A 12,844-nucleotide genomic window follows, 5' to 3' on the forward strand; every position below is an offset into this window, starting at 1 on the left:
GGCCTCCATGGAGGAGCTGGAGGACACCTTCTCTACCTTGGCGGCAGCCTCGGCCTCCAACTGCTTAGCCCTGGCCTCCACGAGCTCAGCCTTCATAGCGGCCAAGGAGGCATGCGCAGCCTACTCGCCTTCTTAGGTTGCCGTCAAGGTAGCCTTGGCACTTTGCTCTTGTTCTTGAGCAGTTGCGAAGGCGGCCTGGGCAACGGCCTGAGCAATTTGGAGCTCGCCCCTGAGCTTGTCATTTCTAGCCCTGGACCGAGCTACGCTGCGGTGCAGGGCCGAAGCCGCCTGCAAAAAAGTAAAGAAAGTTAGGCACGTGCTGGGAAGAAAGCAAAAGAATAAATTTAACCAAGTAGGCTTACTGTGAGGTTCATCCCCAGCACGAACTCTACGACATTCTCGGGGCTCCTCGCCTCAATCTCCCTCAACTCCTTCGGATTGGCCTTGTAAAAATGCTCCACGGTATGGCTCGCGGTCTCATAGACCATTCCCCGGAAGGTGTCTGAGATTTTCTCTAGATCTTGGGCATTAACCGAGATGTGCACGATGGGAGTGGGGACTGGCGGAGTTCCAGCTGGTGCCACCTGTTCCCGAGCAAGGGTTAGGTGTCGTGGGGGAGGTGGAGACATATTCTCCGTGGCTGCGGGGGTCTGACATCTCCCCTTGGTAGGGGATTTGGAGGTTCTCCCAGAGGCAGGAGGAGTTTTCTTGGGCAGCCAGAGTATGTTTACCAGTGGCCCGGATGGCCCGGAGGAAAGGTTCCCCCCCTGGAAGATGGAGCGCAGGTTGTTATCTCTGGGCTGTGCCATCTCCTCGCCTGAAACAAAAGGAAAATTATGTTATTATACATGTAAAGTTATTTTATTACAAGGGAAATCTAAAGGTGTATTGAAAAAGTCCTACCCTCCGAGCTAGAGGAGGAGTCTATTTCCACGACCTCCGGCCTCGGAGCTTCTATAGGGGAGTCTAAGTCTATTACTTCATGAATCAGAAAGGGTTCTGGGTCCGGATCTACCTCAGGACTGTACTCCTCTATGTATTGTCTAAGTCCTGGAGCGACTACACCCTCAAGAAGGGAGGGCCACGACCTAAGGTTGGTCTCGTACTCCTCAAAGAAGGTCGAACTAAAGGACAAGGTGTTGTCTACTACTACGGTTGTAACGCCCCAACTCCAGGGATCGTTACGATGTGCCTTGTAAACAGTGCTAAACTCGCTAATCAAGTTATTTGGCCAAAATCGTGTAACTGAGTGTGATTAGCGGTTTAGGGATTAAAAATTTTGGTTAAGATGTAACGTTTCACTAGAACGTTTAACATATATACTGGGATCCCAAAAGTATAATTTTAGAGTCTACTACAAGAAAATATTTACAACAGGCCGTTCTATGCGGCAAAACAGGGTTTAACCCTAGTTCCACTTTAAACCTCGGCCGTGGCAGACGAGCAGCTACATATGTACACGTCATCACCTAAGCTCTCCAACTCAAGGATGGTCTAGCTTTCTCTTGCCTTTACCTGCACCACAAAGCACACGTGAGCCGAAACCCAGCAAGAAAACACAATATAACATGATGTAATATCAAGAATGATCATAATAATCATCCAGGACTCTCAGTCCCAATATAAATAGGTGACAGTTGCAACAGTCACAAAAGTGGGTACAGCCCCCTCTAGCCATGTGATGTTAGGGTCACTCGGGCTTAACTGACAGGAGAACCTTTCATAAGTTTGAACAGGATAGGTGTATGGTGAATAGTCACCAACATAACCTTTCCCCATGACCATAGAGTCATAACCTTGGAACAGCGTTCCCTAGCCATGTGACAAACAGTCACCGGGGCCATATGCCCTGGCTTTGAATACTAGTCTGAGACTAGTCAAGCGCTTATAAGTTCATCGACCTTAGGGTCGGTCCAGCATTAATGCCATAGAGCCATTCAATGCTGATATCGATTAGATCTAATCTTCATTTGGCTCGACGTTCATGACGCTATGCCATTTCTGACTCTTAGGTCAGTATCCCTGACTAGTCAGTGCCATACACAAGTAAGCCATGCCACCAAGCATATATCACATGTTCAATATCCATATACAAGGTATTCAGCATGCTTACTAAATAGGTACTAGTACAATTAGGATCATGCATAAACACAGAGACTCAAGCTCTGAATGACATCACACCCAGTAAACAAAGCATGTCCTAATCACATGTTTCTCATGCATCATATGCATAACACTTAACAGTCCAACATGCACCAGTAATAGCCATGCATGTCATGTTTAATAATCAACCAACATGCATCGAGAATGGCCATGCATGTCACATATACACAGGGTGCGGTTTTCTTACCTCAGATTCGAGCTATAATGATTAAGAGAACGACCCTTGAGAACGATCAACTTTTAGTCCTTTAGCGGTCACCTAGTCATAACCAAATATAGGATATCATCAATGTGAGTGCTAAAAATTGGGTACTTGTAGGAGACCCAAAACAAGTGCCAAGAGCCCCTCACGTGCAACCAAGGACCCGCGCGCGTTGACCGTGCAACGCCCCTGCTCCGCGCGTGCGCACCTCGCGACGCCCCTGCACTGCGCGAGCGCACCGCGCGACGCCCCTGCTCCGAGCGACGCCACCAGGATCCGCGCGCGCACCGCACGACGCCACCAGGATCCACACGCAGGGTGACCTCGCCCTCAAGGGCCACACACAAGTAACATGCAAGCATAGGGTGGCCTCGCCCAAGGACTAAGCACGCCCAGTGGCCTCGCCCCAAGGGGCCTTTTCCTAAGGGTCACGCGTGCCTAGTGGCCTCGCCCCCAAGGGACCTCACCCAAGGGTCACGCATGCATAGTGTGGCCTCGCCCCCAAGGACCTCGCCCAAGGGTCACGCATGCTTAGTGGCCTCGCCCCCAAGGGCATCGCCTAAGGGCCACGCACGTCTAATGGCCTCGCCCCCAAGGGACCTCACCCAAGGGTCACGCATGCATAGTGTGGCCTCGCCCCCAAGGGGCCTCACCCAGGGGTCACGCATGCATAGGGTGGCCTCACCCAAGGGTCACGCGTGCTTAGTGGCCTCGCCCCCAAGGGCCACGCACATCTAATGGCCTCGCCCCCAAGGGACCTCACCCAAGGGTCACGCATGCATAGTGTGGCCTCGCCCCCAAGGGGCCTCGCCCAAGGGTCACGCGTGCTTAGTGGCCTCGCCCCCAAGGGAATCGCCCAAGGGTCACACGTGCTTAGTGGCCTCGCCCCCAAGGGCATCGCCCAAGGGCCACGCACGTCTAATGGCCTCGCCCCCAAGGGACCTCACCCAAGGGACCTCACCCAAGGGTCACGCATGCATAGTGTGGCCTCGCCCCCAAGGGGCCTCGCCCAAGGGTCACGCGTGCTTAGTGGCCTCGCCCCCAAGGGCATCGCCCAAGGGCCACGCACGTCTAATGGCCTCGCCCCCAAGGGCCACGCACATCTAAGGGCCTCGCCCAAGGGCCTCATCCTAAGGGCCACGTGTGCATGATGCCAGTGTTCAAGGTGGCCCACAAGAGACAAAAAGAGTACGAACGAGGTACCTTTAAAGGGGTACGTACATGCCTGCAAGGATCATGGGACAGGCCTGACACCGGTACCCGACAAGTAGTGGCGGTTGAGAATAGTACAAGGAGTGGCTACACCACCACCACGTCTCTGACACCCGTACGAGACAAGTAGTGGAGTCAGGTCCGGGTACAAAAGCTGAGGTGCTCCCATGGACCCTAACGGTGTACCAGAGCCGACACCACTACGCCTGATACCACTCTCCTGACAGAGTACTTGTGTACCACTTGGTCTCCTGGACCACCATGTATCCCAGGCCATCAGAGCCTACTATAAGAAGGACCCCTCTCCCACAGGGGAGGGGGTTAGAAAATTTACTGTAGCAAGTGCTTGAGAGTGAATGAAAGATAGATTCCTCCATTGTTGTTCTGTCATTGTTCTTGAGTTATTACTTAAATTTCTACAGCTTTTTTATTGACTATCTTTACTTGATAATTTGTTCCAACTCAACTTAGTTGACGAGTTCTCACCGTCAACAATCAATAAAAATGATCAACATAGGTTCCCAAACCAATATCTAGCCTCCGGGACATCAATCCATACTTAATCAGGTAGTAGGATCAACCCTGAGGCCTATGGCTAGCATCCCCAAGTCAAAAACCTATTTCTGGCCAAAACTGCCTCCATGGGCCACGACCCTCCCTAGCCATGTCGCGGCTCACCTTCAGACAGAGGCTAAATCCTCCTCAGAAACACACACAGGCCGCGACACACCATAGCCAGGCTGCGACCCTTTACGCGCACCAACAAGCCACCAACTTGTTTCCCCTGCGTTTTTCCTCAAAACCAAATCCTCAAACCAGTCCCAAACCTCAACCTAACACCCAATTCAACCACTAAACATCATCTACAACTCACCCACATCAAAACCCAAGTTAAACATCAACCAAACTTCCATTAATTCCAACTATTTACCAAGAAATCACAAGCTGAAAGTTTAAAGCCAAAACATAGTATACCATAAAACTAATGGCTGGAACTTACCTCAAACTTGATTTTGAATCCCCTTAAATGGCTGAATCAAGCCCACCAACCCAGCTCCTTGATTTCCTAGCTTAATTCCCCAATTCAAGCTCAAAAACTCCAAAGAGGAAATGGAAGAGAATGATGTACGGGAAGGAGAAGTTGTACGCCCTGAGTTTCCCACGGGCTGATTAGCAGGCCGAGCTTCGGACTAATCATGGTTAGTCCATAAACATCCCCCAGGTTGGATCTCCTGTCTTGAGGCCGTACCCCCCTTAACTCGAGGAATCCTCAAGGACTCGCCAAGACTCCCAAGACTGGAGCAAGGAATCGGAAGGCCGAAGGTCGGGTCAAATGCATAGCTCGTGGTACGAGCTAGATATGGAGGCTATGACCCCTTGTAAAGTCAACACACGCAAGGTAAACGTGCATATATCTGACATCACGTGTCCGATATCTCCCTGACTTCTCGGACACGCTGCAGGAATGTGCGTGTTCAGACACCCACGGCTGGGTTGGGCCGTGCGGCCCATTATCTCCTTACCTACCGATTTGACCATACTTATGTGTCAGGTTTAGGAATTAATCATGAATGTCACAGAGTTGATATGACAAATAAGAAGGTCACGGGATGACCTCCTTACCAACTTCCAGGTGCCTTCTCCTATAAATATGGAGACCCTGGGAGTTGATAAGGGTTGGAAAAAATAGTCTCTAGAGAGATATACTTTGTAACCAAATACCCCGAATATATCAATAATATTGACTAGTGGAGTAGAAGGATTTTAACCTTTGAACCACTTAAAAACGTGTCTTGAGTCACCTATTTCATCCTCTAAGATCTTATATCTGTTACGGTTCTACATTCAGCACTAATCCCTTCCTCTCTTTCTCTTAATTACCTGTTGGCGAAGAACCGCGTCAACAAAAGTAAAACTCTGTTTTTGTTCTATTTTTCTACAGCCATCTAAAGGTCATATACATCCAACCAAATGACCTAAATGCCCCTAGGTCATTTAAGGTTCCTAAAGCCACCCCAAGGGAAAAATTGTCCTTTTCAACCTATACCGTTAATTATAATTAGCACTCTCCAATTCCCGCTAATCCCAAAATTATCAAACACCAATAATTCATATCCCATTACCCTTTAATTCCCGGTAATGTTCTAATCATCAACATGACCCCGAGACTCACCCCGAGCCCCGAACTTAAACCCGTTATGACTAGACCGAACACTTACATTTCATGATCGTCTCATGCTGAAAAGCTCGAACCAATCCACCTTATAATGTGGCTATATTAATTAATCACAACCATGCACCCAAAATACACAATTACGCCCACAGCGGCCAAATTACCAAATTACCCTTATAATTATAAATACTCCCATATGCATACGTTTACCATCATATAATAATATAATTCACATGGACATGCATATGATCATTAAATAGCATCACAATTCAATTATGGCCCTCCCGGCCTCCTAATCAAGGTCCTAATCCTTATTAGGAAATTCGGGGCATTACAACGGTCCCCCTAGGACGATCCATGTCATGGCGTAATACTAGTTGATCTACGCATTGGAGCAAGGTTATGTTACGGTCTGGGTCGTTTTGGTGGCGGTGTATGAGCTGGTTTGGGTTAAACCTAACAAGCCTAAGGTCTGTGGCAGCCCTGTCTAGGTCCATAAAAGGGTATGGGTTACCTTGGCCGGAGGGTCCGGCTGCTGCCCCCGATTGAGCTCGTTCCACATCGGGGCCCCGAGCAGCCTCATGATCTCGCCTCTTCCGCACGAGCGGCACCTCATTTTCTTCGTCCTACTCGTAGCCGTCGTCAACTGCAGCGTCTCCCTCAGGGATAGGCGCCAGCTCGCGGGCTACTGGGTAGTTAGCCCGCGTCCTCCTCAAGGCCAGAGTCTGGCCCGCAGAGATTAACTTACACGCCAACATCGTCTCATCAGACACGAGCTGGCGGTAGTCCTTCTCACTAGGCGGAAGCCCCGCCAAAGTATCATATTGACCCCCAAGGGTCACTGATTTGGCCGTCCTCGCAAAAATGGCTGCTTGGTGATGTTCCAATCAGTATACACGCGAAAAGACAAAAAAAATATATAATGATTTTGCGAGCTGAGAATAGAAAGGAAACTTACGAGGACGGTTGAAATAATGGTAGTCGACATAAAGAACTGGTCTTTGAAGTCGTTGGGATGGCTGTGCATTTCGATGACTGCGGGTGAGTTTGGGAAGCGGGTCAGGTAGTAGAACCTGTCGCCACGTCCCCGTTGATCCGGGCTGGCCATAAGGAAAAAGAAGTAGAGGATATCCGCAAGGGTGCGGACCTCCCACATCTGCTTCAGGAAAAGATACCTCAGCCCGGCCAGCAAACGATACGGATTTGGAGGAAGTTGAAATGGTGCCAACTTCACATGGTTGAGGAAGTCGACAAAGTACTGGTCGAGGGGGGGGAAGGCCCCGACCCTCAAGTGCTCGTCACTCCAGGTCGCGAAGTCTTCTTCGAGGGGTGCGTAGCTCTTCTCCCCCTCAAAGGGAAGTCGGGCAATAAGAACGCCAGTCCCAATCTCGATGTTATGGGGCATCATAATTTTGTTGACCCTCCCTTGGGTCATGATCTTCGAGACTATCCTCTCCGCCTCAAAGTAAGCATCAGGTCCCACCTCGATCTCCCTCTCCACCGTGGGACCGAACTGGGGGATGGAGGACTCTATCGCGACCTCATTTCCCCTACTGGATTACTGGGACGACGAGTCGGCCACGCTTTTCTTGGACACGCTCCTTTTGGGCGCCATCTGATCGCCTAGCGAGTAAGAACGATGAAATACTTAGTAGGCGACCTAAAAGTTATGAAAGGGTAAACCGCAAAAAGAACAAAGGTTTTTATACACAAGCTGAGGTAATTTCAGCCCGCAGTGTGATGCCACGCGCTGTCGTGGGCACGCGCCTAGGTTTCCAACAGACCCCTGATGTTCAGGGATCCGTATGTCAGGAGGGTCAAGCTATTGCTTGCTGTTATCCCCAAAAAATGGAGATCGATGACGTGGCAATAGAGGTGACAAGTGGCAGTACATGGTCCGTAAAAGACACATTAAATAGTCAATAAATACATTGACTCCTCAAAGTTGTGATAAAATTTTGACTGGCTTGAGAAGTGTCATGACCGACCAGGCATGACCTTGTCCGACCAGTCATGACATTACTGCCCAGGAGTGACATTGCTGCCCAAGAGTGGCATGCTAGACTAGAGTGCCATGTTAGAGGAGAGACATGGCATGCTAGACCAGAGTGCCATGTTAGAGGAGAGACATGGCATGCTAGACCAGAGTGCCATGTTAGACCCGAGGAGTGCATGTCCTACCACTTGCATATGTCCAGCATGCATGTGTCCGACTAGCACTTGCATGTCCTACCACTTGCATATGTTCAGCATGCATGTGTCTGACCAGCGCTTGCATGTCCTACCAGCAAGTGTATGTCCTACCAGCATGCACATGTCCGACCAGTAGGTGTATATCCTACCAGCTAAGTGCGTGACTATCCAGTAGAGGTGTGTTCGACCAGCTTGAAGGAGATATGGATCAACTAGATAGAGGAGGACTAAGTCAAGATTCCCAGAAACGGCTCCAACAAGAACCGGTCTTGGCACACGCGGGAATCTCTCATTCTTCCCACAAATTGGGTGTTCTGTTATATTTTGAATATTTTTGTAATTTAAATGTAATAAATATAATCAAATATCCCGATTCTAGGGGAGAGCAGATGTATGATCCTAAGCCTATAAATATATGGCTTATGGGATGAGAGAGGGGGCTTCTTCTTTTTAGACTTTTGAGAAATTTTGGGTCTGAGTTTTCTAGAGAGAGAAAGTGCTTGCATCTAAAAGAATTCTTGTATTCTTGTAATCTGTATTGAAGAAACTCAGTTGGCTCAGTTCATCTGATCTTGAGTACAGATCTATAATCACAACTCTAAGTGGATTAGGCTATTACCAACATATTGGGGCTGAACCACTATAAAAATTGCGTGTGTTATTTACTTTTTGTTCAAAATTGTCTGTGTCGTTTAATTTCTCTTGAAGGCTTTATCGTTTTTAACGTTCTCACGTCGTTGGCCAAAAACGCGGTCAACACTTGCCTTGGGGGACAGGTTTTTAGAGAAATACCGCCTAGGAAGCGTGACCCCTAAGCTACCTGGTTTTATACCCTAAAAACCTCTCATCTTCCATATCCCAAATGGGTATTTCCTAAACTTACTTGGAAATTACCCATAAGTCACCCAGAAATTTCCTAATTATGAACATCACAATCCTAAGCATACTTTAGGATCTACTCAATAAGCCTAAAATCGAAACTTATGCACCAGAGTTATTTAGAAACAGCCTACCGTTTGTTACTATAAAGTGCAGATTCACATGGCAAAGTAATACAATAAAGAAAAACAAAACAAACAAGCCTCGGAACGACAAGAAACTTACAATACGTTCTTAAAATGAAAGATGCAAGCAACGTAGAGAAAAAGTTTCGGGGGAAATCCTTGATGCCTGGGTTTCCGAGGGTTTTTTGTGGAAAGATTATGGAGATTTTGGAGAAATTTAATCAGGAAAAGAAGAAGAGTTTTCTAGGCTCAGAAGAGAAAATGGAGAAATTTTTTGAATGAAAGGTGGTGAACACTAAATATTGCCAGCCCTATTACGTAAAAGGCATAGGAAAATGAGGGTTGTCCGATCAAGCTGATGCAAGATACAAGGGTCGTGATTTGAAAAATGAAACAGTGACAAAAAGGTGGCCAGACCATTTAATGCAATCCTCGAAACTTGAACAGACGCCAATCACAGCGTTCCACGTGTCCAGTATTCAAGTGATGGGCAGGGTTTGGATGATCACAATGGGAGTTTAAAAGTCCCCACCGTGTGAGTCAGAAGTGACGTCATGGAACATGAGCAGGGACTTGGGGGGCAAATGTACACCCTGAAAATTAGCACGTACCTTTTGAGGCAGCTCGGGTACAGCTGGCAAGCAAAAGGATATAATTAATGTTCCACGTGTCCACCTTTTGTTCGGGGAAGTTTAGCACGATTCCCTAGACAAATAGTGCGAGATGATGAGTTTGTGGCAACATATTTCTTGGAACCACTTGTGGAATGCATCATCCATAGGCATGAGCTGGTAGTACGCTAGCTCGTGGTACGCCAGAGGTCTGACGTACCCCAGGATCTTTATAACGTTGACTACGCAACGTAAATGTGCGTGAACAGACATCACGTGTCTGTTCTATCCCGAATCCCCTGATACGCAATATAAACGTGCGTGATCAGATGTCACACGCCTAAATTAGACCATACGGCCCATGACCCATTTTACCTAATGATTAGACCACACTGTAATATAAAATGTAAATATTAATCATTGATGTAACAGTTATGATCTGAGGGATCAAAGGATCACGAATGACCCCAACACCTACCCAGGGATCATTCTCCTATAAATACCAAGACCATAGGTAGTGTTTGGGGTTGGTTTTTCTCTGCAAGGCAAGATGCTGTAAAATTATAGAGAGAAATATAGCAATAACACAGACTCGTGGACTAGGGAGATTTTAACCTCCGAACCCGTAAAAGGGAGTGATCACCTTCTTTGCATTTGTCTTCCCACATCATTTTCTTAGTACGGTTTATCATTAAGCACTAATTCATCCTAGTTATTCATATAATTCGCTGTTGGCGAAAAACCGCGTCAACAAGCTCCGCCGTCCACTACTAGAGGCATATCAACTTCACCGTGGTAGGTCCACTTCACATATCGCTGCAGAAACCCATATCTGTGTATGTGAGCCTCCACCCCATCCAGTTTCTGATTCAGCATATTGACACACTGAACGCATGAGCATCTAACTTCTTCCAAAGCAATCACATGATTCTTGGCCATTTGTATAAATGTTTGAAGACTATTCCAAAACTCATCAGAGTTACGTCGTCTATTAGTTATCTAACTCTTATCAATCGTCATAACTGATTCAAGTGGAAAATAAATTATCACAATGTGATAATCATAAAAAATTACCTTTATTTGCTAATAATTTTTTTATCACCAAAACACTAATTTTTTCAAGTAAATTGTTAAATCTTATTGAATCTTATGAATAAATTATTAAATTTTATGAATATATATTATCAAATTTTATGAATATATATTATTTTTAGTTATGAATGTATTGTAAAATTTCATTATATAAATAAATATTTCATTATAATTGTTAGTAGGGTTTATACCTTTTTGGACCCTGTGTTTTGTCCCATTACCTGTTTGGACCCTGTGTTTTTACAAATTACTTTTTGGATCCTATGTTTTGTAAAATGGTTAAAATAGAACTCTAAACTCAATTTTGATGAAGAAAAAATTGAATATAACAGCACAGTTTTTAAGCATAATGATTTTATTTTTGTTCTGAATTGTTAGTTTTGTAAATTATTTGTGATTTTAGTCGAGAAAACATTGACCAAAATCGGGTTTAAGGTTCTATTTTAACCATTTTATAAAACATATGGTCCAAAAAATAATTTGTCAAAACACAGGATCCAAACAAGTAATAGAAAAAAATACAGGGTCCAAAAAGATATAAACCCTTATTAGTATATTCTTTAATAATTATCAAATTCTTATTATAATTTTCACTTATTATTTTTTTTTTAAATAACAATAAAGTTTTATTATTTTAATTTTAACTTAATTTCAAGAGTAAACTTAACTTAATTACCTGTTTTATCTATATATATTATTAAATTTTATGAATATATTATAAAATTAATTAAATAAACAAATATTTAATTATAATTTTATTAATTTACCATTAAAAGATTATTATTTTAATTTCTACTTATTTTATAAAAAAATATTAAAGTTTTATCTTTGTAAAATTATTATTTTAATTTATACTTTATAATTTTTTTAATTAAATTTTATTAATTGCTTTAAAATTTATTAATTAAATCACACTAACTTTAAAACTATTTTGTAATATTTAGTTTTTCTAAATCTACAAAAATTTCGGCAGCATAACGACTGTAATCTAGCTTATCCCAAAATTTAAAATCTGCATAAAAACATATAAACCAGTCCCAGAACATACATAAAATTTAATACAATCATTTGAATTCACATATAAACAACAAAACATATTATAAACACATTCACAAATCAACATATTATTTATATAACCTAACTTATATATAATTCAAAACAAAAAATTTATTAACCTAACATATATACAATTGAAAACAAAAAATTATAATAAACATATAACCATATTAATCTAACCTACCACACAATTTAAAAATATATTTCACATTCACATTTATATACATATAAACATATTCACATAATCACATTTATATACATATATCTAACCTATCATACATTTTTATAACATAACATTTAATTAAATTAAATTAACATAAAAGAAAATTAAAAAACACAAATATAATAAAATTAACAATACAAATCCCTAAAATTAAAAACAAAATTCAACACTATCTAAAATAACAAATTACACAATTAAAAACATAATTTAACTATTAATCAATCACAAAATATTTTTTAAAAAAAATTACCCAAGGCTCGGGCTGGGTGATTATCCAAAGGCAGAGGCTCGAGATGATGATCTAATACCCAAATCTAAAAAAAAATGTCGAAACTCATTTCCACCAAATACAAAATACACATATATTAAGAAAAAAATACATATTAAAGGATATAATAGCAAGATAGTGGGTTTAGACTACTGAAACTTGGGAGAAATTGGCCAAAACAGGGTTGGGCGGCGTTGGGCAGCGTTGGGAGGCGGAGAAACTCTCTGTTTCTCTGTTTTTTGTTGTTGTTGAAGAAAACCGAGCAGAATGAGGAAGAAAGCCTCTGCCTAGGGGTTATATCATTGTGACCTATAGCGACGACATGTCGACACTATAAGTAATGACCAATCGTCGCTGATTTCAAACGCACCGTTTCACTCAAACGGTGAGACCCGGGTCGTCGCTGTAGGATAGTGAATAGTACACAAATCCTCTCATGTGCTACGCGTCTATCCTATAGCGACGACATGTCGTAGCTATAAGCAGTGAAATTTGACTTAAATTTTTTTGGAAGTTCACTTTCCCACGTTTTTTTTGCCCTATTGCGACGACATGTCGTCATGATAGAGTACAAAATAACTGACCGGTGGATTAAATTAGACTCTATAGTGACAACTATAGGGAGTGAAAATAGACAACATGTCGTC

This window comes from Humulus lupulus, chromosome X, assembly GCF_963169125.1.
Source record: "Humulus lupulus chromosome X, drHumLupu1.1, whole genome shotgun sequence".
Classification (NCBI taxonomy): domain Eukaryota; kingdom Viridiplantae; phylum Streptophyta; class Magnoliopsida; order Rosales; family Cannabaceae; genus Humulus; species Humulus lupulus.